Raw genomic sequence first — 24,619 nt, forward strand, 5'->3', positions numbered from 1 at the left:
TGTATAATGCCTCATCCTTACCTCAGTGAAGTCAACAGAAAACCTCCCATTGACTTTCAAGGGAGTGTAGAAGAAGAAATGTTTCTATGTAAATGTATCCAAGTAGCAACCAACACTAGTACTTAAACTGTGTGAGACACTCATAGGAAAATGGAGTGAAAATTTGCAGATTTGATCTTAGTCTTCCAACCTTCCAAAGTAGGATTTCTTGTATTCTATTGTTCATTTTGCTTCTGTGTAGCAGATATGAAAACATCAAGAAACACTGGGGAAACTATGCCTAAAATCAGTTTATGCTCCGTTCGTTTAAAGAAGCAAGGCTCTTGCACAAATAGTTTAAATTGACAGCTGAGATTTTAAAGTGAGCACCAAGTTTCAATGGTTTTACAGAAGTCAGACAGAAGAAACACATCAATTTTTTCTATGTGTGGATTTTTTTTTTTTTTTTGGATTAGTAAAAGTTTTGCATAATGATGAATTTGAATCTCAAAGTGAAACTAGGAAAGCTGCGAAGTGGTGGAAATCAAGTTTACTGATGATTATATTACTGATGCATTGATTGCTGAAAAAAAACCTGTTTAATTGCTGTATCAGTTTTGAAGATTTTGATAAATACATACACACATATATATGTGTATACACATAAGTATAATACATAGATGTACTTGGACACCCCCCCCCAATGCATACTTATCCAAGTGTATAAATATAGGTATGCTACAAATTTAATTTACAACAAAGTTTCCTAGCTATAGCAGGTATTTCTTTTTCATCAGCAAAACTCTGAAAAATATTATATAAAAGGTACATGGTGTTTGAGAGTTATATCTAAGAATGTTTTCTTGATGATGCACACTGGGAACACCTGCAGTGAAGTTCAAGGTCTTGATATTCCTAAATTTGTATAGAAACTCCAAACAGGTCTTGGATAAAAAAAATGAAATGAGGATTTGAAATGAATTATTCTGATCAGGAGTCAAAAATTGACCGCATGTCTCTCTCTCTATATATTTAGAAGGTCAAGTCAAGCTGGGCGGCAAGCCCCACTTTTAATAGAAATGGGTTTAATATAGGTACTTTCTAGGAATGAAGACAAGATTGCTGAATGACATTTTAACTGTGAGTAAGGTTAGTTTCATATTCTTTCTCTCTCTGTCTTCCTTTATTTTTTTCTTTCTCTCTTCCTTTGTCTTGCCCTTTCTCTCTCATTCTCTCTTTCATTGTCCTCTTTTTTATTTCTTTTTTTCAGTCTAGAGAAATTTTTAGTGATTTCATGATCATTTCTGTTTCCCAAAGTCTGTATTTTCTTTATTAAGCTTCTTCAGATATTTTGCAATCTGTAAGCAGAACTGATATAACTTGATGTTTCTGAGCGTATTTATTACTCTTATTTTATGATATTCAATATTATTGTACCTTTAAAAGTTGAAGTACACAAAATCTAAGGAAACGCCTCTTGCTGACCAGATCCTATCCAAGAATGTCTGTTAATTTACATCACCTCACTCTATGGGCAAGTATTTTGAATCAATTATTTCCCTCTTCAAGTTTTAGAGCACGTCTTTAGCATATTATATTTGCTGCACAGTAAGTTCTGAGATGAGCATTTGTCCCTGTGTGAATTTATTTTTTTTCCTATTCTACTGCTTTTATTCATCTGGACAAAATATCTTATGTTTAAATTACTATTTTAAAATTTATTTTCTCCGTATGTGGTAGTTACAGAAGACAAAGTGATACACCAAGCCTTTTAAATGGGGGGAAAAAAGGGTGTATGTTACAGGGTTTGATTATCAGTGGAGTTAATCCCTTTGCCTTGGACTGATGTGCAAGAAAAACTGGGATTTTTTTTAGAAGGGAGACATTTCTGGAATTATGACAGATACTTTTGTTACTCTTTTCTCTGCCATCCTGTGAAGCTACTGAAGTGTCCAGAAAGTGTTCCCCTTGTGGCAAGAATAGGAAAAATCCCCGCTTCAAACTGAAGCCTAAAAGTAGTAATGGCTGAGAAAGAGCACACCTTAGGTGGCACTAAGTTTGTTAACACAGCTGGTGGATACTTGACAATTTGAAAATACCATCAAGATTTTTAACAAGGCATACTACAGTAAGAGCTTTCAATGTTTTTCATTTGTTTACATATGTGATATTACAACTGATGTTTTCTTTAGTATGGCAGTTGCTAATTTATCCTATTTTTGTTAAAAACTGGTATTTTTCTCAAATATTCTGCTTCTGGAGTAATGTTTTCTTTCAAGCCTAAAAGTAATACCCTCTTAGGCCATTTATTTCAATATTATTATTTTGTACTGCTGTAAAATAGCAGCATCTGTTCTTTTAATCTCAGCTAAAAATTCTCTTGAATTTCTTGAGCATTGCGACTTGTAGATTCAGAAGGAACTTACATCTTTTCCATGGTTTTGGCCGTACTGTGTAACACTATTCAGCTGCATATGTGACAACAGCGTATGTATTCACCCTTCTACCAGGTGAATGCTCCTGTGGTTGAAAAGGGCTTTACAAAAAGGCAGAGAATTATGAGCACTCATTAGTTATTACCAATTTATGCTAATATACAGGGAAACTAATCATTTAATCGTTCTGATTGAAATGATGGACATGATTCACAGGAGATGTAAATTGGTATAGTCCTATTTAAATCAATGAAACTATACTGATATATGCCAGCTGAGAATCAGGTCCCTCATCTTTATTTGAATAATTTAATGGTAGGCTGACCAGACCATTAGAGAATACAGTTAATAGAACAATCCTATATTGAAAATGGAATGGAATATTGAAGCTAGTGATGTTAGATGATTTTTTTTTAATCTTTTTTTTCTCTCTCTCTTGTCCTGTTTAGTAGACAGATCTTAGGTAGAGCAAGCTTAAGCTTTGAAGTTGGTGGCATAATGGTACATTTAGCAAACAACCACAACGTGGAAAAATATTGGAAAATATTTTTGAACAATACTGCAAGAACAACCAACTTTTTGATGACTTCTGAAAAAAAATATTAATTTTACCTCTGCAGCTGCTGACATTATTCAGTGCTTGTCCTGGTTTCAGCTGGGATGTAGTTAACTGTCTTCCTAGTAGCTGGTACAGTGCTATGTTTTGAGTTCAGTATGTGAAGAATGTTGATAACACTGATGTTTTCAGCTGTTGCTCAGTAGTGTTTAGACTATAGTCAAGGATTTTTCAGCTTCTCATGCCCAGCCAGGGCACCTGACCCAAACTGGCCAACAGTGTATTCCATACCATGGGACGTCCCATCTAGTTTAGGAACTGGGAGGGGGGGGGCAGGGAATCGCCGCTCGGGGACTGTCTGGGTGTCGGTCGGCGGGTGGTGAGCAATTGCCCTGCGCATCATTTGTACATTCCAATCCTTTTATTACTACTGTTGTCATTTTATTAGTGTTATCATTATCATTATTAGTTTCTTCTTTTCAGTTCTATTAAACCGTTCTTATCTCAACCCATGGGTTTTGCTTCTTTTCCCGATTTTCTCCCCCATCCCACTGGGTGGGGGGGGAGTGAGTGAGCGGCTGCGTGGTGCTTTATTGCTGGCTGGGGTTAAACCACGACAGTGCTCTGTCTGTCCTTAGACTTGCCTAGTCTGGTGTTAAAATAGTAACTACAGTGCAAAGGAAAGGTGAATGAAAAAAAGAAAATCACTGTGATTCATCTACATCTTGTTAATGAAGGAGTGTTCTCCATTAAACAAATTCATTTCAAATTCTGGATGCCTGTCATTGTAAGGAAATAGTGTAAACATGGTTGCAAGTCTTTTATTTTTTTAAATGAAAGTATCTTAAATAAGAGTTATGAAATTACAAACTCTCCCTGGAACTACAACAAATGTTTCTTCTCATTTCATGCACCTCTGGGACTGTAGCACTGGAAAATGGATGCAAAAACCCATAAATTTGCCAGATGCTTGGTACAGGGTTCCTGGCATACATTTAATGCCTCACTATTTTTGTCCCTGAAAGGAGAAAAAAAAGCAAGATAAATTGAAATTTGGTTTAATTTAAAAAACATATCACTAAGCTGATATATGCATATCTATTTTTTCAGTGATTGCCAGAGGTGTTTAGCAAACTGATGTCGATATATCGTGTATGCATATATTACATAGATGGAATGGTACGGAGCGTGTTGTGGGCCAACACATTTATTTGTATCAATTTACTATGGAAGGTCCACTGTAGCAAGTGGAAGTGGTGCCTCAAGAGGCAGTTGATGGTTTCTTAAGAGCAGTTTGATTTTAATGATGTCAAATATGTGAAGTCATACAGTTTCCTACATCTTTTAAGTTGTTTTACAAGAAGTATTTTGCATCACTGAGATCCAGCTTAGTTTTGAGGCTGCATTCATAGGCTGTTTTACTTTGTAAGTTGATGTAATGACAAATTTAAGCTCTGAAATCTCGATTTTAGGAGAGAAGTGAGACTAGAAGGAGAAGGAAGGATTGCTTCACTTCAACAATCGTTTCAATGTTTTACAGTATTTCACTGAATTGTTTAACAATTATAATACTTTTTATCTGTGTAGCACACTTCATTCAAGGCTGTAAAGATTCCTTACCAATTTAAAGATTCACAGAGTTTCTAAACCTGGATCAATATCACTAGAGCTGTGAGATATGATTTCAACAAATTCTACTCACATGGATTTTTGAAATAACTAAAACCATTTACATCTTTGATCTATTTTCAGACAATAGTTTTAACCAAAACTAAGTTGGGAGAAGAGTAGGAACTTTGCACAGTGTTGTCTTCAAAATGAAATATCCCAGCAAAACAAAAATTAATATTCCTTTTAATGTGTAAACTTATTGCTTTTTAATTTTAAAATTAAAATTTATAAAGTAAAAATGAAATATTTTTAAAAGGAAATGCCAAATATTAGACAGAAAATTTACATTTTGTCTTGGACAATTTTAAAAAATTGTCACAGACTTACAGAATGGTTGAGGTTGGAAGGGACCTCTGGAGGTCATCTGGTCCAACCCCCTGCTCAAGCAGGGCCACCTAGAGCCAATTGCCCAGGACCATGTTCAGACAGCTTTTGAATATCTCTAAGGATGGAGACTCCATAACCTCTCTGGGCAACCTGTGCCAGTGCTTGGTCACCCTCACAGAGAAAAGAGTGTTTCCTGGTGTTCAGAAGGACCTTCCTGTGTTTCAGTCTGTGCCCATTGCCTCTGGTCCTGTCACTGGGTACCATTGAAAAGAGCCTGGCTCCCTCTTTTTCATTCCCTCACTTCAGATAATTGGACATGTTTATGAGATTCCCCCTGAGCCTTCTCTTCTCCAGGCTAAACAGTGCCAGCCCTCTCAGTCTTTCCTCATAAGGGAAATGCTCCAGTAGCTCCACATCTCTCTTGCAGTGGGGAGCCCAGAACTGGACACAGCAGTCCAAGTGTGGCCTCACCAGTATCCTTACCCAGAGTCCTTACTCTTTTTTCTTCCTAATTCCCTTCTTCTGACCACCAAACCAAAGTTTCTTTTTTTTCCCCAGCTCTGGTTATCAGAGCCATTTTATATATTGATAAGATCAATATTTCAAGGCCATAGTAATTCTTTAATAGCAGATTCTGGAATAAAGTCCATAAGTCCTATTTGCTACTGTTTATGGGAAGACAATGCTAGTGAAAATACAAATTAAAACAATGTTTTAAAGAGAAAGTTCACATGAATTCCTTAACTGTCTGCCTTAAAAGCAATAGCACAATGGTGGGGAGAGATTGCAATGGTCTGAAAGGATAATAACTCAGAAAAGTTAATGGCTTTTTTGGAAATGTTGCTTGAAATAATAGTAGTAGCAATGTGATGAAACATTTTGTTTAATATTAAACTACATTGCACTAAGTGGAATTTACAATAATAAGACAGATCATTTTCTCACTGCTTTGACTTGTGTACTCAGAGAGTTTTCTAGATATGGATATCTCATCCTTCCTATCAAAAAGGTTTCATACTGTAGCATGGTTTGTCAGAGTCTGTGTAGACGAAAAGGAAGCAACAGACAAATGAGGATTTTGCAGGTAGAGGCACAATAATAGGTGAGGATGTAAATAGTTCAGCATCAACTGACATGAAAGTTTTCTAAAAAAAAAAATCCAGTGGCATCTTCTACAACTTAAATCATCATCATCATAAATAAGGTTGTTTCAGGAACTTTCTTCTCCATGCAAGTTAATAGGTGGGATTATCCAGCATTCCCATGCCAGGGAAGAGATAGTTATGACATGTACCCAAAAGTGAGGGTACTTGGAGGTATTATTACTTTTTCTCATGGACTGTCATAAAACAAGAACTGCTTTGCAGCTGATGACTTTGTGCCAGTGTGAATGGAGAGTCTGGCCCCAGAAATACAGAAGGGATGTCCATAAGCTTGTAGAAAGTAATTCCTGAACCAAGAAACCTAAACAGTTCTCCTTGGCAGTGGTTTTCATATACTGAAATCTTCATTGAGAGAGTCTCAGCTGGTTTCAGCATCACCTGAGAAAGCCGTTTTGCAGTCAGAATCAAAATTAGGTATGTCTTTATTGGCATATGTTAGCATCTTCAAAGACTTGCCTCGTGCCCAATCTGAGAGGAGTATTTCTGATCAGTGTGTCTGAGTGTGCATATTGTAGCATGCACACGCATAAATGCACACACACAAGCAAACAAGCACCTGTGTACACTTATACTTGCACTTCTTTTGGGGACTGGCACAGCTTTGTGTGCCTGCTCTACGTGTGATTAAATATTAATTAGGCTTCTAATATAAGCAAGTGAGTTCACAGGCCCGAGTGCCACATAAATAATGCATGAGGTACCCGAAGGCTCAGCCCGAGAAGCTGATTGGCCACCTTGGATTTGTATAATTATGAAGTTTCATTATTAACAGTGGAAGCAGTAGAGAGATTTGCCTAGCTTGAGGGACTTTGAAAGCATAAGCTGTCTCATTAGGGAAAAAGGGAATAAGGCATAATATGCAAAGTTGTTAGTAAAAAAAAAAAAAAAGGAATAAAAATTAAGCATAGCTCTTTAATGGGAGTATTTTCTATGTATATATAAACATTTCTAAGTGTATAAAAAGACTGAAATTCAAATAGGTGAGGTCCATACTACAGCTATTTAACAGTTTTGTTTGCAAGAGGGCTTGCTTAAAAGCTTTTGTTCTTGGTATAAAACAATCTTTAATATTTTACAGAAAAATCCACAGGTAGCTTAATGGGTTCTGCAAAGTGAGAGGTACGGAGGTGAAAGAGAATGAACACAGTCCAGGGTTCTTGCTAGAATGTGTGTTGTGCATGCAATTAAATCTCAAGGTCAAACAATTTACAGACAATTACTTTTCTAACATCTCCAGAAATGCCTGCTTACACGTCTTTAATTTTAAATGATACTGATATTCCAATTCTCCCCAAAGGTTAATGCTGACTAAATCCAGCTGTGACCTGACACGATGCGACAGCACAGTGCCTAATTATCCTCTGGATAGTCATTTACTTTAAACCATTAAAGAAATAGGCTGAGAGGAAGATTTAGGACCCAGAAAAAATGTTAGCCTGACTTCTTTCTTCTTGAGGATGGGATGGGCTGAAAAATAAAAATAAAATCCTGCTAAATGTTAGCCATTTGCTTTGATGGCAGAAAATTGTTCATCCCACTCTGTTTTTTTTACAGGTTAAATTGCTAACTAGTTCATTTTATCCATTGCCTACGGCTGGCGCTAAATGTCAGTGACAAATTTTGTACTTGTCTTGAAGAATGAATTAAGTTATGCACAAAAGCTATAGTGCTCTTTTTAAGATGAGTGAATTGCAGAGGGAAAAAAAAAGTTGCTCGTTTGAAAAAGGATTATTTCGATTAAAGGCCTTTTCTATTGTAGTGGAAGACAGGTAGTGGTTTAAGATAATTCCGACAGTTACCTCCCACAGAGGCTGCAGTCCTTTACTAGAAATTTCTTTAAGAGCACTTGTGTCAGATTATATACTATGATTATTATCATAAGACCATTTGTGACAGTAAAGGGGGGGAACAATTACAGAAAATGGCAACTATTATTCATTAACTAAGGTAAAACTGGTCTTTCTTCAGTGAGGTCAGCATTCCATCACCGTCACACAAACCGTTCTATGGTTTGTAGCAATGGCAATTAAAACCCCCCGAAGTATTCTCTGCCAAATGTTGGTAAGAAGGAACAGTTCGTTCAGCAATTTATATTGAGAAGACCTGGCACAGACTTCACAATCCATCTGGTTTTTAGTTGTCTGGCTCTGGTAGCACCTCATCATCTCTGAGTGAATAAAGTATCTAAGAATGATTGCTACCATCATAGTGTTTGAAACTCTAAACTGGTTTACTATCCATAGGCTAAGCCTAAGGGAGGTCTGCATGTTCGTATTTTACTTGGTTTTATTTTCATGTGCACTATATCTGTTTATTGAAAATATAAGGAGAGCTTAAAGTTAAGACTAGACTTTACAGCTTCATCTGTTACAGGGGGCTTCATTAGAAAGTCAACATCTCTCACCCCACTGAGGGGGCATAACTGATGCTCTGTTGTACTTATAGTGCCTAATTTGCTTTAGATATAATTACTACTACAGGGCAATAATTATTTTTACTTTATTTTTTGGATTATGGAAGTGCCTGCTATTTTCAACTGTAAGCAGAGTACCATTGTGCTGTGCACTGTACAAAAACACAGATTTGAAAGAAATGTTGTTTTTAGTGGCACCCACAGGTTTTGGCAGATACTTTTCTCCTCTCACTGTGTGCATAAATATTTTCACTGATACCAGCTGTAGAAAGTGATATGGTAAATGCTAATCTCAGTACAGTCATAGCAGTCACAAATGGAAGTTAGATCTGTAATTTCAAGTTGAAAGCTGAAATGAAAAATCTAGTGGTTATGCATTACTGCCCTAAGCTACTGAAAGGTTCCCTCGTTCTTTCTCTCTACAGTCTCATACTCAGCCAAGGGGATAAGGTTTCCTCCCCGGGAGAAAGAAAAACACAGATTATCAGTTTTCTGGTAATAACACTGCAACTCCTGAAGACAGTCTGGCTCTAAAAAGTAGTACAGGCTGGGATACATCTCACCTAACTTTGGACATGTAAAGCACAGATATCTCAGTCTGAGCTGTTGATTTTTCCTCCTATTCTAGTAAGAGGAAAGAAACAGGTATGACCAGCTGTATTCCATGTAATTTTAGGCTTCTATTTAGGATGAGATGAATTGTCCTCCGAAAGTGCTTGGTTCTTTCCGTTAACTTTAAAGAACCTAAACTTGGTTGCAGCAGTTTTAGATTCCCACATTAGGGCACATGCATTGTGCCACTGATAATTTTCCTTTTCCTTATTAATATTTCATCTCTGGCCTGCCTGCTCACACTTGAAGAATTCATTTCCACTCCCTATGGATGAAAAAGTGTCCTTCAAAGTTTTTATGAAGTATAGTTTAAGCTGTTTCTCTGATATATTTTTTCCATTTGTAAATACCCACACTTTGACCTTCCCTTTGAGAAGCTAGTTGGAGCACCTTCATTCCCATATTTTTGGCTTTTTTTTATAACCTTGCATCATTTATGTAGCTCTCTTCTAAGTTTTCTACTTCACACTTTCTTTGCAGTGCGAATAAGTGTTAGAAGAGTGGTCTCACCACAATTTTGCATAGGGAGAGACTCTTCCTTGCTTCTGTTTTGTGGTATATGAGAATTTTGTTAACTGTTAGTGCCACAACATTGCACAAAGAAATTATACTGAGATAGATATTTATAATTTCCTGTAATACTGCTTTTCAAAGAAAAATATTTGTGTCTTTGCTCCCAGTTACCTATTTCCTTGCATTAGACTGTATAAATCACTATATTTATAACTATACATTTTGCTGACTGTGACTATTTAGCTAGGGGGTCCTTTGCAGCAGTTACACTCAACTCACTGTTTATCATCCTACTGACCTCTCTGTGTTCTGATAACTCAACTTCCTAAAAATGATCATTGTTAAAAATATTGTGACATTTGGCCAACAACTATTATTTTCGGCATCTACTAAAATCAGCATCGCATATTGGTAATTTGATATATTTAATGATTTGAAATATTGATAAAGAAACTACTGCATTTTGGAACCTGCCAGTGAGTCAGATTTACTACATTTTAGTTACTCAAAGTAACTAAAAGTGGCTTACACAAATTTAAGCATTTTACCTAAGCCATGCAAGCAGGCAATGGAGAGAGAGGCATCTTCAGAGGGCAATCCACCTCACTGACTCCAATTTAAATAAAGCAAACAAATCACAAAAAAAAAGCAAAACCAAACCAAAAATGTCTTTGCACATGTAACTCCTCTGGAAGAGAAAGAGAGAAGGAGAAAACAGTTCATTGGTAACAGATCATAGTCATATTCCACAGACAGTGTACAAACTGTAGAATAGGCTCTTCAAACACTGGCATGTTTCTCTTCACTGCCTGCTTGGTAGGTCTTAGAAACTTATCTTACACTAAATATTTAACTTTTAGATGGATAAAACTACATGGGATGAATATCAACCTGTGCTTGCTGTTTGAAAATGGGTTTTTACATTTCCTGTTTTATTTATTTGAGAACTCGGAGAATGTTATTTAAGAATATGCAATGGTCAATTATGTTAAATATCATGTTCAGTTCTGCACAGTAATAGAAACATTTCAGTTTCATGTTTATTCTTAGAATAGAATTCTGGAAACTGTCTCTTTTCCTTATGGCCTTTTTTCACATCTTAATTATTAGGTGGTCCCCTGGTAAATTCTGTCTTTTACTAAAAGTTGTAATTATGTTCAGCTGAAACCTCCAGCCTGGGCTATGGAACCTTCTGCTGAACCTTATTATAATTCCCAGGACAAATCCATAGTGAATCATAGTTTCTGATCCAGAGACCCTGCCTCTTTGAGAGCACTTCCTAAAGTGGAAAAAGACATACTCATCAAGAAAATATTTCATCACTATTACAGCTGTAGCTTTGAGAACTGTCTTCACAGTAATATTACTTCATAAAATAAAGAAGAATTTGCAAAGGACTGAGTGTCAATATGCTTTGGTAGCTAGGAAGGGACTTAAAATACTTGAAATCTTTCCAGTGGATAAAATTCAACTAATTTTTGTAACTGCTAGAGGAATGCATATATATGTTTAGTACTAAGAAGTACAGAGCATACCTCTATTTTGTTTTGTTTTCCTTTTAAAGCTAAATGCATAAACTAATGCAAAAGTTCTGCTTTCACTAATTGTATTTAGTAATATACTCTGTGAGCATTTGGATTGAAATCAGTGGGAAATTTTGTGGAATAAGTTAGTACTTTCTGTAAAGATGGGTAGGAAAATATGCTCCTCACAAGCAATACCAAGAGGCAAACAAGATGTAAATCTATACATCCTGGTTAAAATTTAACAACTAATAAAGTGGGCACAATATAAGAATTTTGAGGCGGGAGGGGGAGGGAGTACAACTGAAATAATCAGAGTAAACCTGTTGATATCATTAGGTAGCAAGGTGTAATTATTTATAGTCGGAATAAACTGGGTTATTAGAAGTAACACACATGTTCCTGCCACAGGTTTTATTGTGTTTAGAGCATATTGGTGATCTGAGATTTCCATTTTTCATATTGAACTCATTTCAGTGTGTTTGATTTCTTTTCTGCAGTGCTACCTTTCACCTGTTGAATCAAAGTGCCTGGTAACTTAGAGTATCAGCAATTTTTCTTCCTGTTTTTCTGGGAATATGTTTCTTCTCAATAATGAATTAATGGTATATCCAGGCAGAAAGAAATGCAGAAAGCAAAAATATCCCTTTGGTTGCAGAAGAGGAAGAACACTGTCCTTTCTGCAGGCTCAGCGCCTGCTGGCTGCTCCTGATGACACACCTAGCATTACAGGGCAGAGTCCACTGGGTGAACAGCAAGCACTGGCCTCCCCTCAGCTGAACGTGCCTGAGAGGCATATTTGTGACAACATCTAGCTTCTCTAAAAATGATTGTAGGAAAGAAAAAGGATGCCGTGCTGTTTGTGTGGAGGGAGTCAATCTGCTTGCTGCTGGCAGTAAGGTACTAGAACTCATATGATGTAAAACCATGGGCAGAATTAAAGCTGATCAGTGAGGTTGTTACATTAATGATCAGTAATATGAAAAAGATAGTAAAAACCTTGAACTCTAGTCCCTCCCCATATACAGATTTGTGAAATCTGCAGATTGGCAAATGCAGATTTGAATTCAAAATGGTGCAGTTTGAGTTTCAGTTAATAATAGAATCTTGTTAATGTTTTACTTAAGAAAACATTTCTATGCATAACAAGAATTCCTGTTGTAGGATTTTTAAAGTGCCATAGTTACTGGTTATTGTAACAGACATTACGTTTTGGGAGGTTTTGGGGGATTGTGGTTTTTTTTTCTTTTTTTTTTTCTGAATGAGAAATATTCTCTTTTCAACTGAAAATCCCTATTGACTGAAATTTATGTCTTGGTCATGTTGCCAAAAAGCTGGTCCAGCCTCATTTTCCTCTTTCCTCCTTTCTAGTATACAGTTATCTTGGTCTTTTCTTAAGATGTGGTTTCAGTCACTTTCAACATATTTTTCTGGATAATAATCATTACTTTTACACTTTCAGAACATCTTTCCCAGGCTTCTTTGTCAGCCTACTTCCCCTCAGGATAGCTCAGGGTTCATTTGGATAAGGTGCATCTTCCCTTGCCGGGGTCCTGTAAGGAAACTTAACCCTTAGTGTCTCCTTAATGCATGACCCACTGCAAAAAAATCCCCAGTTACCCCCAGTTCCAAAATAACACAGCCAAGCCTATAGTAATCTTAAGCCTAAGCCTTTATTGTTGTTCCAGTGACATAAGGATTCATGATTCTGGATAGGTTCTTTCACAATGAGAGATAATTCAGTTTTGTTTCTAGTAGAAATCAAATTTTCATTCTTGCTTTATTTTTTTTTTAAATTCTGTTACATAGATTTGCATATCTCAGATGTATGCCTGTGAAAAAATAACAAGAAATGTATTTTGAAGTTGTTGGGTAACTCCAGCTTGAAGGATCATGAAAAGGGAGCCATCATTGCCTTACTAGTTTTTTTTCCTTGTTATTTCAAATTCACTACAGCCAGGAAAGGACACATTTGGATGTGTTTGGCAGAGATTCCTAAGGGTAACAGAAGCAGTATACAAGCAAGAACAAAGTCAGGTTAGTTTAATTTTGCTTTTTTAAATACTGTCTTGGCATGTGAAATGTTCTGAAGCGAAGGGCATTGCATAAATAGAAACTGTATTATGCTATGGTGTTTATCAAATGCTCCTCATCTACTGCACCACCCCCATAAATCCACCAAAGCTTTTATTATTCAGGGGTGGGAAGGTAAGCAGAATGGAGTGGAAGCTACAGAATGATTTAACACTGTGGGAACTTAATCAATAAGACTGTTGCAGAGAACTCCCAGGAAAGAGTGTTGTTTTCCATCCAGATGATAATGAGGCAGACTAGCAGCAACCTCTGGAGGAGGAATGCTGGAGCAGTGAATCTGTGGTACAGCTTTGCTAGTTGCTAATTAATAGTTTGAGGCCAAGGGGACACCTTTTTGCCCCTCTGCTACTTGTAGTTTCTTTCTGGCTTGTCCCACAGGCCTCTTTGACTATTGGGGTCACTCTGTGCTGAGTTAGATTCTGGAAGTTTATCCAAATTTAACAACAGGGCTAAAAATCCAAGTTTACCTTTCTTCTCCCTCCTTTGTTCTTGGCAATCTTAGTACATTATTAGTATTTTTCCCTATATTGCAAAAATAGTATTCTTGTGTAATCTCTTATTCCCTGTGCCTTGCATCCCAATTTCAGACAGCTGAACTTATTTTGGTGTTTGACATCTGTGGTCTGACTGGAAAACATCAACAAAAGCCAAGCTGGATAGCAGTTAAGCATGGCTAATATTTGTGATGTGCAAATTTAAATAATTTTAAGTGGTTTTAGCTTGAAGAGGTTGAGGATGCTTGTTTCATGATAGTTAAGTTCAGTATTGATTTTTTTCACCTTTATCTGGAGTCCAAAACAGAACCGGGATCCACTTCAACAGAGCTAAAGCTCTGCCTGAATGATGCCATTGTATCTGTATCTTTGTGACACATATTCTTGTAGTCCTTTGGTTCTTCCAACCTCCAATGTAATGATGTACAGAAGAAGTATAGTATTGTACAAAAGAAGAATAAGTAGAGAGAAAGCAAGTAGCATCTCCCATGCCAGAGAAGAATTTAAGCAATGGGAAATTAAATAGTGAGGTCAATGTTGGCCATAAAGTAGATGGCCATAAAGCATTGTTGGCCACTGCAGTCTAGTAGTGTATTGAATCCAGGTTTTCAAAGCACATTTTATGGGAGCATCTAAAAACGAGTCATAGGTAAGAAGGGATTCGTGCATTGTTTTGCTAAGGTATAAGTGAAAACTACTACATTCGATAAGAAATACAAGGTGACATTTGTTTTAAAACAGTAAAAATGAGTACTAGTCAGCAGCAGTCCTTTCAGGTTTCCAGTCTAATAGTATCACTACTATATCGTCTTACTTCAATAAGATAATTTACTTCAAGATTCTTGAAAGATTTTCTTAAAATGTTTTCCTAAACCACACTTGCCATAATTAATCAATGCTAAGAACAGAACACATGAATAAAATTCTCTTTATTGATGGTATGTAGTGGCTTTTGTTGCATTTAGCTTTGGTTTAGGTCATTTTTTTCTAATTATTTTGTTTTCCTGACTCTTGATTGTCTCATCTTTATGCTAAGCTTGTCACTACTCTTGTAGTCATCCGAAGCACAAGTATGATAGCAGAGAAAGCAGTGGAGTAACTGTACCTGTGTGACAACGTATTTTTCCCAGTTTCACAACAAAAGACCCTTGAGACTAAAAATGCTCATTTGATTTTTGCTGATCTGAGAGGTCTGTGCCAACTTTGATAATTCGCTACAGCAGATCATGCTTTACATTGAAAATATTGCATTAACTAGAACTTTCGAGTGTTAAAGATTTTTTAAAAGATGTATTTAAGCTTTGGGGAGGCAATGCAGATAATTTTTTTGCATTGAATTTAAGAAAAATTATAATCACTTCATCTACTGATGAGTGAAGTGAATCACAGTCTGTGTGCTTATGTGGGTTCAGAAATATTTCTATTTTACCTAGAAATTCAACTGATGTATGCAAAATTATTTAGAAAACTTGATTTGGATATAGAACTCCTGCAGAAATTAGGCATTCATTCCCCTAGGCAACATTCAGCGTTTGAGCCTAAAAATAGCACATTCACAGCATAATTCACAATTAATAAACCTGGCTGGATTTAGACACTACTGACAATTCCATTGATAGTATTGTTTATTTAGCTTTCCTATCTGTCCCTCAGTACTAAGAGTTTCTGTTGGACTTGTGCTTTCATAGTGAGCAGTTTGGGGCAGAGACCTTTGTTTGGGTCAGTGCCTAGAGTGGCACCTAGTGCTTTGGTTTCCCAATTCAGAGCCGGCATTGTAAGAGACAAATATGCCATAAGTAAATTATTTAGTACTTTAACTGTTTGTCATCTAGTTCTTCAGTGCTCATTCTCGTCAGTAACTCATGCTGCAAAAAGGTTCGATATCATGTTCCTGTGGGAGGGTTTGGTAACATTTGTTACAAAATAGGAGGTATCTTCATAACTGGAAAAAAACAGCAATATGTTGTATTCATTGGTACACTGAAAATTGTAGTGCAAATACAGATTTAACTTGGATTTCAGCACAGGGCTGTCACAATGGCATGTGGGCAGAAATAGCAGACACCAGATCAGGAGTAATTTCTGGAAGGCACCACAACAATATATGCATGAGCACGCATGCACACATATATACACACACTCCTTAGGTACAGTCTTTGTCCTAAATAGATATCCGTATATTGCTCATGATTTACAATGATTTTTGTTTGTGAACCATTTGTATTTTCATTTTCTTTTGTGCTTTGACAGGATATAATTATTTCTGAAACATATAATAGGATCAAAGCATATTTCATTATTAAATAAATTATTGCATTATGTTAGTGCCATCCTGACTGCATGAAAATGTTAATCCAGTTTTGTTATATTTTTTCAAATGAGAAGTTTTTTTCATATGAAAATTTTGTGAAATTAATTGTTTGCTTTCTCCCAACCTCTGAGGGGTCTAGAGCTTCAGAAGATATCAGATAAAGGATGATGACATGTAATGAGAGCAAGATGTAGCTATTAAACTTCCTTGACTCACTTTAAATATTGATTAGAGAAACACTTCTGGGCAAATATTTATATTGAGCAATAATATAATTCAGTGATCTTTTTTTTTTTTTAAACTTTCTGAATATCATTATGTCTTCAGTAATTTAGCCTAGAAAAATACATTGTTAGCCACAGGTTATATGAAAAACTCCTAGATAGATGAGACCAAGAAAGAACAGTAAAATCTTCCAGCATTAAACCATCATTCATAAGATGCAAAGGTGCTCTGTGTTGCACAGTCTGTATATGGCCTTTCCCAGGGTTTGGGACTGTTGTACCTGGGATATTGGCTTCAAGCCATTTCTAATATAATGCTAATGCTGTGACAGATACTAATGAAACCATGCTGTTTCTAGATAAAGCTGATATTGAATACATAGGCAGAAGAGGTAATTTCCTTATTCACTTTCTTAATGAGCTCAAGGAGGACAGAAGAACCTTCCTGCATCTGTGAATATCTCCTAGATTTTATTAGTTTTTTCAACAATAAATTTCTTTGCATGTTTTTGTTTACTGCACATATAACCAAAACAGCTGAACCTACTTGTTGTGTAACTGAGTGATGTTCTCTTTGTAGGGGAAAAAATATAAGTTAAAAATTCTCAAAAAACCTTTGAAGAGTCTAAGCAACATCAACATATTTGTGTTTTAAAATTTCTTCCTAGCTTCTACTCAAATGATGAAGAATCCAACTTGCGTGCCAAACACAGAGGGACCAAATATGTATATTACACATACTATTTGAGTATCATATGAGTGTGATGGCTGTGTGTGATGTTTAATGACTGGTTTTCATTTCTTAGTTTTGTTGAGCCTTGGGTTACTAAACTCTCCAAACATTGAAAGCTTGATGTATCCAGGTTAGAGAGTAGTGTGGACACTCCCCACCTCAAGAGAGCATGCCCTGCTCAGCTGTCACACACTGAATGTCTTGCTTGGCTTACTCAGTGTTTCTGGTCCAGTCTGAGACCTGAAACCTGCAGGGGGGCTAAAAAAGTATGTGTTTGCTATGGACATGACAGGGTATAAATCTTGACAGAAGTAGCTGAGAAGGTGTGCTGGTTTGGGCTGGGATAGAGTTGATTTTCTTCATAGTAGCTAGTATGGGGCTATGTTCTGGATTTGTGCTGAAAACAGGGTTGATATTGATAATTCAGGGTTGTTTTCGTTACTGCTGAGCAGTGCTTGCACAGAGCCAAGGCCTTTGCTGCTTCTCACCCACCCCACCAGCGAGCAGGCTGGGGGGGCACAAGGAGTTGGGAGGGGACACAGCCGGGACACCTGACCCCAGCTGACCCGAGGGATATCCCAGACCATAGGACGTCATGCTCAGCATGTAAAGCTGGGGAAGAAGAAGGAAGGGGGGACACACACACGTTTGGAGTGATGGCATTTGTCTTCCCAAGTCGCCGTTAGGCATGATGGAGCCCTGCTTTCCTGGAGATGGCTGAACACCTGACTGCCCATGGGAAGTGCTGAATGGGTTCCTTGTTTTGCTTTGCTTGCATGTGTGGCTTTTGCTTTCCCTCTTAAACTGTCTTTATCTCAGTCCACGAGTTTTACCCTTCTGATTCTCTCTCCCATCCCACTGTGGGGGAGTGAGCGAGTGGCTGCATGGTGCTTAGTTGCCAGCTGGGGTTAAACCATGACAGAAGGGAAAGGACAGTGTGAAGCCCGTTATCCACACATATCTGGCATATCCATTGATCCTTGTACCAAAATTAGATCTCTAACAGAGATTTTTTTGCTTTAGGTGGGAAAATCAATATAATTTAAAAAGACATTTTCAAGTATTTCCCATAAATAAAAATTATTAAAAAGATAATTTTTTACTTAAAAAAAAAAAAATGTCCTTGGTCAGTTTCTCAGGTAGAGTCCGTGTAGAGTACCCATGCTGCTACCTAGATTTCAAGAAAGCTGCTCTGATTTAGAATTACAGAGTTTGGTCTATTGCCTGTAAATACTTAATGAAATAGTCAAATCAGTTTAATCTTATTTGAGGTTATAATACATATTTCACATGATTGTATTATGGATGTATGCCATGATGAAAACTTGGCTTTATGTTGAAATGGTATCTGTATGTCCATATTTCACTATATTTAGATTTTGTAAAGTTTAATCTGAATTTTGACCTAATGTTTAATTTTGGATTTTGGATTGTTTAGAATAACAATTTTATATCATCTTTGATTGCTTATGTGTAATGTTGAGATTCCTTCATCTTAAGTTTTACTTTCTTGCTGCAATGTAGTTTCTTATTGCTCTAATTCATCTGTCAATTAAGAAGTAATGCAACTTATTCTTCAGACCCAATTATTGAAATGAGAGGAGTGTGTACTGTTCTAATTGAGAATCAGAACCAAAACCCATATAGTGGTTTAAAACAGAGAGGAAAGAACGGTTCTAAATACTCTGTAATGAAAAACTCCAAAAAGGAGCCTAGGTTTCAAAATCTTCAAGTGGTAAACTATGTGAATAGGCAAATGCTGGAGGTGCTTTTTGTCACCTCAAAGGATGCAAAAACAGATTCTTAGAAATATTACCTGCCTGCTAAAATATGGCAGCTAGGCTGAAGTAATATTCTAGGACAGTACTTCCTGCTTTTGTCAAAGAATGATCTGGCCTTAGGGATTAGTCCACATTCTGGCTGAAGCAAGTTTTTTTCTCAAACCAGTGAAGGTATGAACAGCCAGAGGTGTGTGGGTGTCCAATAGCTGCTTTAGTAGTCGGTTACTATTGCAACTTAAAATTTTAAGGTTATACAGAAGTCCGCAGAAAAAGACCAATCTCTGTATGAAATGAAAAGAAAAATATAGTTCTAATTTGTCTCAGGAATGACAGTGATTCTATTATAATTCATAAAGGAATATATTTGACAACAAAGAAGATGCATGTTAAATATAGTGTTTCTGACTCAATCTGAAGGTTCATCCTATACCAGCGTAGCCGAATCAGTTTTTCTGATCATTCACTTTGAAAGCTACTCTAAGTACAGTAAGACTTTTCTTCACTGTATTATTGATTTCTAGTTTTTCTATTTAAACTATTTTTTTCTTTCTGATCAGATATTGTCCCAAGTTTTTATGAATGTAACATTCTGAATGTGATGGTGAGCAAAGGCATATCTAATTCTAACAGATATCTTGCGATTTCTTTTCCTGCATGATTTCTGTCAGTGTTTCTGACTTGCAACATTCCTGTAATTCTCTTCCTACAGCAAGTTATTTCTGCACATATCTAAGCTGATAAATCTCTTTCATGTATGAATGCATTTTTCTCATATCCAAAGTGACAGATTTTCAAAACTTTTGGATTGGCATGAGATGGTCCTGGACTTATTGTCTCCTCAGTTTCTTTTTTTATATTTGTAATTACATGGGCTAGGCTATTTAATGTGAAAGTCAGGATGCTCATTTATTTAGTTCTTATCTTAAATATCTGTTGCTCTTCATGTTCAAAGTATCTTCTTCAAATGTCCAATATCCTCTTCCCCAGGTTAATGGCATACTTCAGTTAGGTTTCTCCTTCCAGCGTAGAAGCTGAGCAGCCTTCTTCCTTGGTGCTATAACATTTCAACTAAGCAGAGCTTTAAGTCTAGTTTTGCTCACCTTTGCTTATATTGTTGCTTATCTGGACAGTATCCTTACTGACGGTGATTGTGTAAGGTCTTTTTTTGGTTATCTTGTCTTTGCTATCATCTACAAGTTTTTGATCTTGTCTATGGGAAACCATAGCTGTGAAAGCCCATGGTAAATTGTACTTTGTTAGTACAGTGTGTAGTACCTAGTAGTGTGTAGTGGAGAATGACTACAACTCAGATAATAATAATACAGGCCTCTGTCAAACTCCATAGATCAGAATGTTTCCTCAAGAAAATGTAATACCACAAGTAAAATGAGATAAAATACCACAAGTAACTGAGAAAATATCCTTGATGGAAAAAGAGAGTTGTTAAATCTCTACCCATTACAAATTCTCTGAAGATGTGTAGGACAACAGAATAAGGTTTAAACAGCACTTCTAGTAAGTAACTGCAAGAAATAGATACTTCAGAATAAAGACATTAAGTGGTAGTGTTATTTCTTTTGATAGGATGATAATCACTTGATGTTTTCAGTAGTTCTCAGTTAAATCGGCCAAGGAAACTAGTTGTATTAGAGAAATTTGAAGAGTATTCCATTCCATATAAATATAAACCAGATGCTTTTTCTAAGCATTTTCTAAGCAAAGACGAAACTCTAAAAGTGTTTGGGAGTTATTTAAAGGCAAACTTAAATATTGCAGGTTGGGGAGCTAATTGAGTCCTTTCTCTGAAACCCAAATGGGTCTGGGACCTTGAACAGAAAACTGTGAACAGCTGGTGCTGACCAACCCAAATTTAAAAAGTCATTTGCTTTGCTAAGAGTAAAGTAAGACCAGAAAGATGCTCAGAGAGAGTAGGCAGCGCCCTGATGCTGTGGATACGATAGAGGGTTTGCAGTGCTGCAGAAAAGACATCAGGCAGAAAGGCAGTAGAAGACCAAAAGAAGCACCACAACTGTAACTTCAATAAACATAAAAAGTCCAGATAAAGCCTGCCTTCTGAGGAAAAATTGCAAGAATTGAACTCCATCAATTTTCAACTCCATTGAAAGTATTTCCGGCTCTCACAGGACATCACTACCTGAGTGCTGCTACCTCAGAGAATACCCTTCACCGGAGTAGTGGACATTGCAGTCAAAGATGACTAAATGGTCAGCTTGGAAGAAACGTGACAGAGTGATTTACATCTGAACAAAGAAATAACAAGATTCTGTAATATTAACACTATGGGAAAAACTGAAATAGTAGAAAACGAAAGGGTTAAGCTATATGCTTTTTCATTCAAAGTGTATGTTAACAGTGTATATTGTTCACTAGACAAAAATATGATCTGTAATGGAATCAGGGAAGAAATCCCACGATAAAATTAAAAGTTTGGCAGTCCTTTCAATTAAACTCTTAAGTGTAAGTGTTGTCCTTCTAGAGGCGGGAAACTGATTAGGAAAGACTTTGAGAACAACCTCAAGGGAGTAATAAGCTCTCAGCAAACTCAGAGTACACTAACCTGACTTACCTTTTCAGTAGTCTTGTCTAAGGTGAAATATGGACTGAAACTGTTAGTCATGCACACATGTTGCATAGACTAATGAAAATCATTAGTACTGAGTATGTGAACACCATTTTTTTGTAGTCTCTGCTGGTGTTGAAGTCTCAGACCTGAATGGGACTATGTCTAAAGGTGCTAGGATAGTGGTACTTAAATTATTAAGGAAAAATCCAGTGATAAGAAGACAGAGATTAGAAACAGAAAGTCCAAGAGAAAAATATGATATCGTGGCTATCAAATGAAAAAACATGTTAAAGGTAACTGTTCCAGCCTGTTGAATATGTCAAAAAAGAAGATCAAGTTGAAAGAAAGGTTCTTGTGGATACAACCTGAAAAAGATCCTTCCATGGGACCAAAGCTGGAACAGATTTGATGATATCGGCTAGTTTTTCTAGGCTAAGACTCTCACATTTCCAAGATTGCCCTTTGGAAGTTACTCTAGGTAAAAAAATACTCATATGTAAGATTTATTGTCTCTTGGCACAGTAAATTTAACATCTGATAATCACCCAGAGTGTAGCAGGCATAAATTCAAACATGTTATTAGATTAAACATTCTGATTATCACCTTGAAATACATACAGTGATCTTAGGTGCTGGTTTAACAAAGGGAATGGAATCAGACTCCAATACACAGAGGATGCAAACCACAAAGGACCAAGTCCATCACCTTTAGTTGCCCCTGGAAAGTTTGTTGAACTACCAGTATGTTTTATGCTTTGTTGTGCTTCATGCTGAGATGTGGGAGGACTACTGTAGTCTGTATTAATGGCAGTTTCCAAAAAGAGGGGGGGGTCTTTAGGTGTAACAGTCAATTTCGGATTAGACATCTTGAATTTCTCTCTCAGTTTGGCAAACATGCTCAGCAGACATACCGAAATAAGGAAATGGAAAAATCCCCCAGTCCCTAAACCAAAAGCCATGGACTGGGAGGAAATACTTACCAGAATTGAGAAATTATCAGACACTAGAAGTACTTAATTTCTTAGATTCCTGTTGAATCATATGAATAAATTGTTAGAAGCTGTATCTTGGCTTGGTGGAGGAAAAAAAAAAAATCTGTAATTTCTAAATCCTTAGACTCTAGTTTTGATTGCCTAAACAAACAATTTTTCCAGCCTCAGATCATTCAGTAAAACAAAGCACAATGATTTTGATTGTTATTTTAGTTAAACACAGAAAACAAGCATTGAAATATTAAAGAAAGTTAAAGCTTTATTGCAGTGGTTTTATAAGTTTCACCTGTAAGAACTGGGGCAAGGATTTGGAGGTATGGCTGTGCACTGGTTGTGTCGTGAGTGCAGTGACAGCCATACGTGCCCATTGTTTTACATCATTAGTACTGTACTGAATCTTTAGGGGAAAAAAAAAAAGGAAAAAGAAAATGCCCACTGAGAAATGTAGCCTCCAGAGTCCAGTCTTTTTTATTACTTCACTTTTTTTTCTTTTTTTCTTTATACAGCACCTAATTTAGGCCACAGACAAAAAGAAAATGTATCTTGAATATGCATCACGGGTTCCAAAAATGAAAAGAAATTGGATTTGGATAGCACTTACTCAATAGACAGATATGATACATGGTAAGAAGGTGCACTGTCTGCCCTGTGATAGATTAAACTACTTTGTAGGAAAATTACTGTGAGCCAGTCACCACCACCACCGTGGCTAAATCTTTAATAAAATTCTCTTCCATATTCAAGAGCGAGGTATGAAGTACACAATAAGCAGAGTGGAGTAGAGTGCCATTTATCAAACCACAGCTAGGTCTGTAATCTCCTGCTTTATCCTTTTTTAGTACTTTATTTGTCTTTATTGTTGCAAGGAAGCACATTTACCCAGGGCAGTGGGCTTTTGGTGCTGATAAACCTTTTGTTTTAAATTCTACCTGTGGGATTTTTTCTCTTTTTTCTCCCTCCCCCCCCCCCCCTCCCCTTTTAATCAGATAACCATTCTGTCACTCTATGGGAGCAATTAGTTTGTTTTGTTTTGGTGGTCCCTTGCTTGTTACATGTTCTTTCACCCTTCCTTGCCTGACCTGACCCTACCTCTCTTGTCTCTATGCTACAAAAAGGGATACCAGAGCCTCCAAGACATTTTAAAAAGAATACTCAAGCCTGTGCAGAAGGCGGTCTGGGATGTATTGCATAATGCTTTTTTGAAGCTATTTGGCAAGATGGCAGTGTTGAACCATGTTGCAGTTGGCCCCTGGGTGGCACTACATGGCTAGACCTGGGACCAACAAAAGCATTTTTGGATAAAGGCAGAAAACGTAATTGAAGCAGTTTTCTTTTTAAAAATTAAAGACAAATCCTTAAGCTAAATCTGTTGATATTTGCTGAATTCAATACAAATAAGCTATAATATTAAACTGTGTTCCTCTTATTGAATGAGATTCCAAAATGTTCTGTATATCTTGACTACCTGATAATATCTGGATCACTTTTGGCAACATGCTGATATTAAGTACAGATGCAGTGGAAGGGTCCTATGGGTAGAAGTATGTGACTAGAACTGCTTTGTGCTGCCTGAATATGCATACTACCACTCTGTGCTGCAGCCCTGGGGGTGATTTTTTTAGTACTATTATAACCCTTTTTATTGTTTGAATAGCAGTTTTATGACAAAACATTTATATTCAGCCTGCCTTTGTACTTGACTGAAAGAGAGCAATCACTGAGAATGATAAGGCAACAATGGTAATGATAACTGCATTTATGGAGGCTTACAGAATTTAAACGGGCATGCAAAAATAGACTTACAATAGTGCTCTACCTGCATCTGAACTGGTTTGGGTATATTTCTTGTGCCTGGCCCATGTTTGCTTATTGATGGAGATGTTGCGTTTTCTCCCATTTTTCTCCTTTATGGCATTTCTTCTGTATGAATCTTACATGTGTGTACATCAGGTTTATCTTACCACAGAAAGATGCTGTAGTAAGATGGAGGAACATAACCATTTTTCAAAATCCACATCCCTGAAATTATTGCTCAACTTAAATATCAAGTTTTCAGAGTTTGTGGTTATACGATCTTGCAGCAGAATGGCCATTAACTGTCTTTCAAGGTCCTACCTCTCATGAAAAATAGACAATTCTTTCATTCTCCCTTGAGAAGAAGTGAAGAATAGTACTGGACATTAGAAAGTAATCCAAGAGTTTAAGAGCAGTCAA

General features: G+C 36.7%; 1 long non-coding RNA gene across 5 annotated transcripts in view; it reads left to right on the top strand.

Annotated features, from left to right (window-relative positions):
* LOC138689560 (uncharacterized) overlaps positions 1-24,619 on the top strand; it is a 201,002-nt gene that overhangs the window by 56,422 nt on the left and 119,961 nt on the right. For 4 of the 5 annotated variants that reach the window (XR_011328436.1, XR_011328434.1, XR_011328433.1 and 1 more), the window contains one exon: positions 13,149-13,229. The exons of the other annotated variant lie outside the window; for it this stretch is intronic. This is a non-coding gene — a long non-coding RNA (uncharacterized lncRNA). The remainder of the gene's footprint in view (positions 1-13,148; positions 13,230-24,619) is intronic. 5 annotated transcript variants of the gene reach the window in all.

Source organism: Haliaeetus albicilla, chromosome 17 (assembly GCF_947461875.1).
Source record: "Haliaeetus albicilla chromosome 17, bHalAlb1.1, whole genome shotgun sequence".
NCBI classification, from domain to species: domain Eukaryota; kingdom Metazoa; phylum Chordata; class Aves; order Accipitriformes; family Accipitridae; genus Haliaeetus; species Haliaeetus albicilla.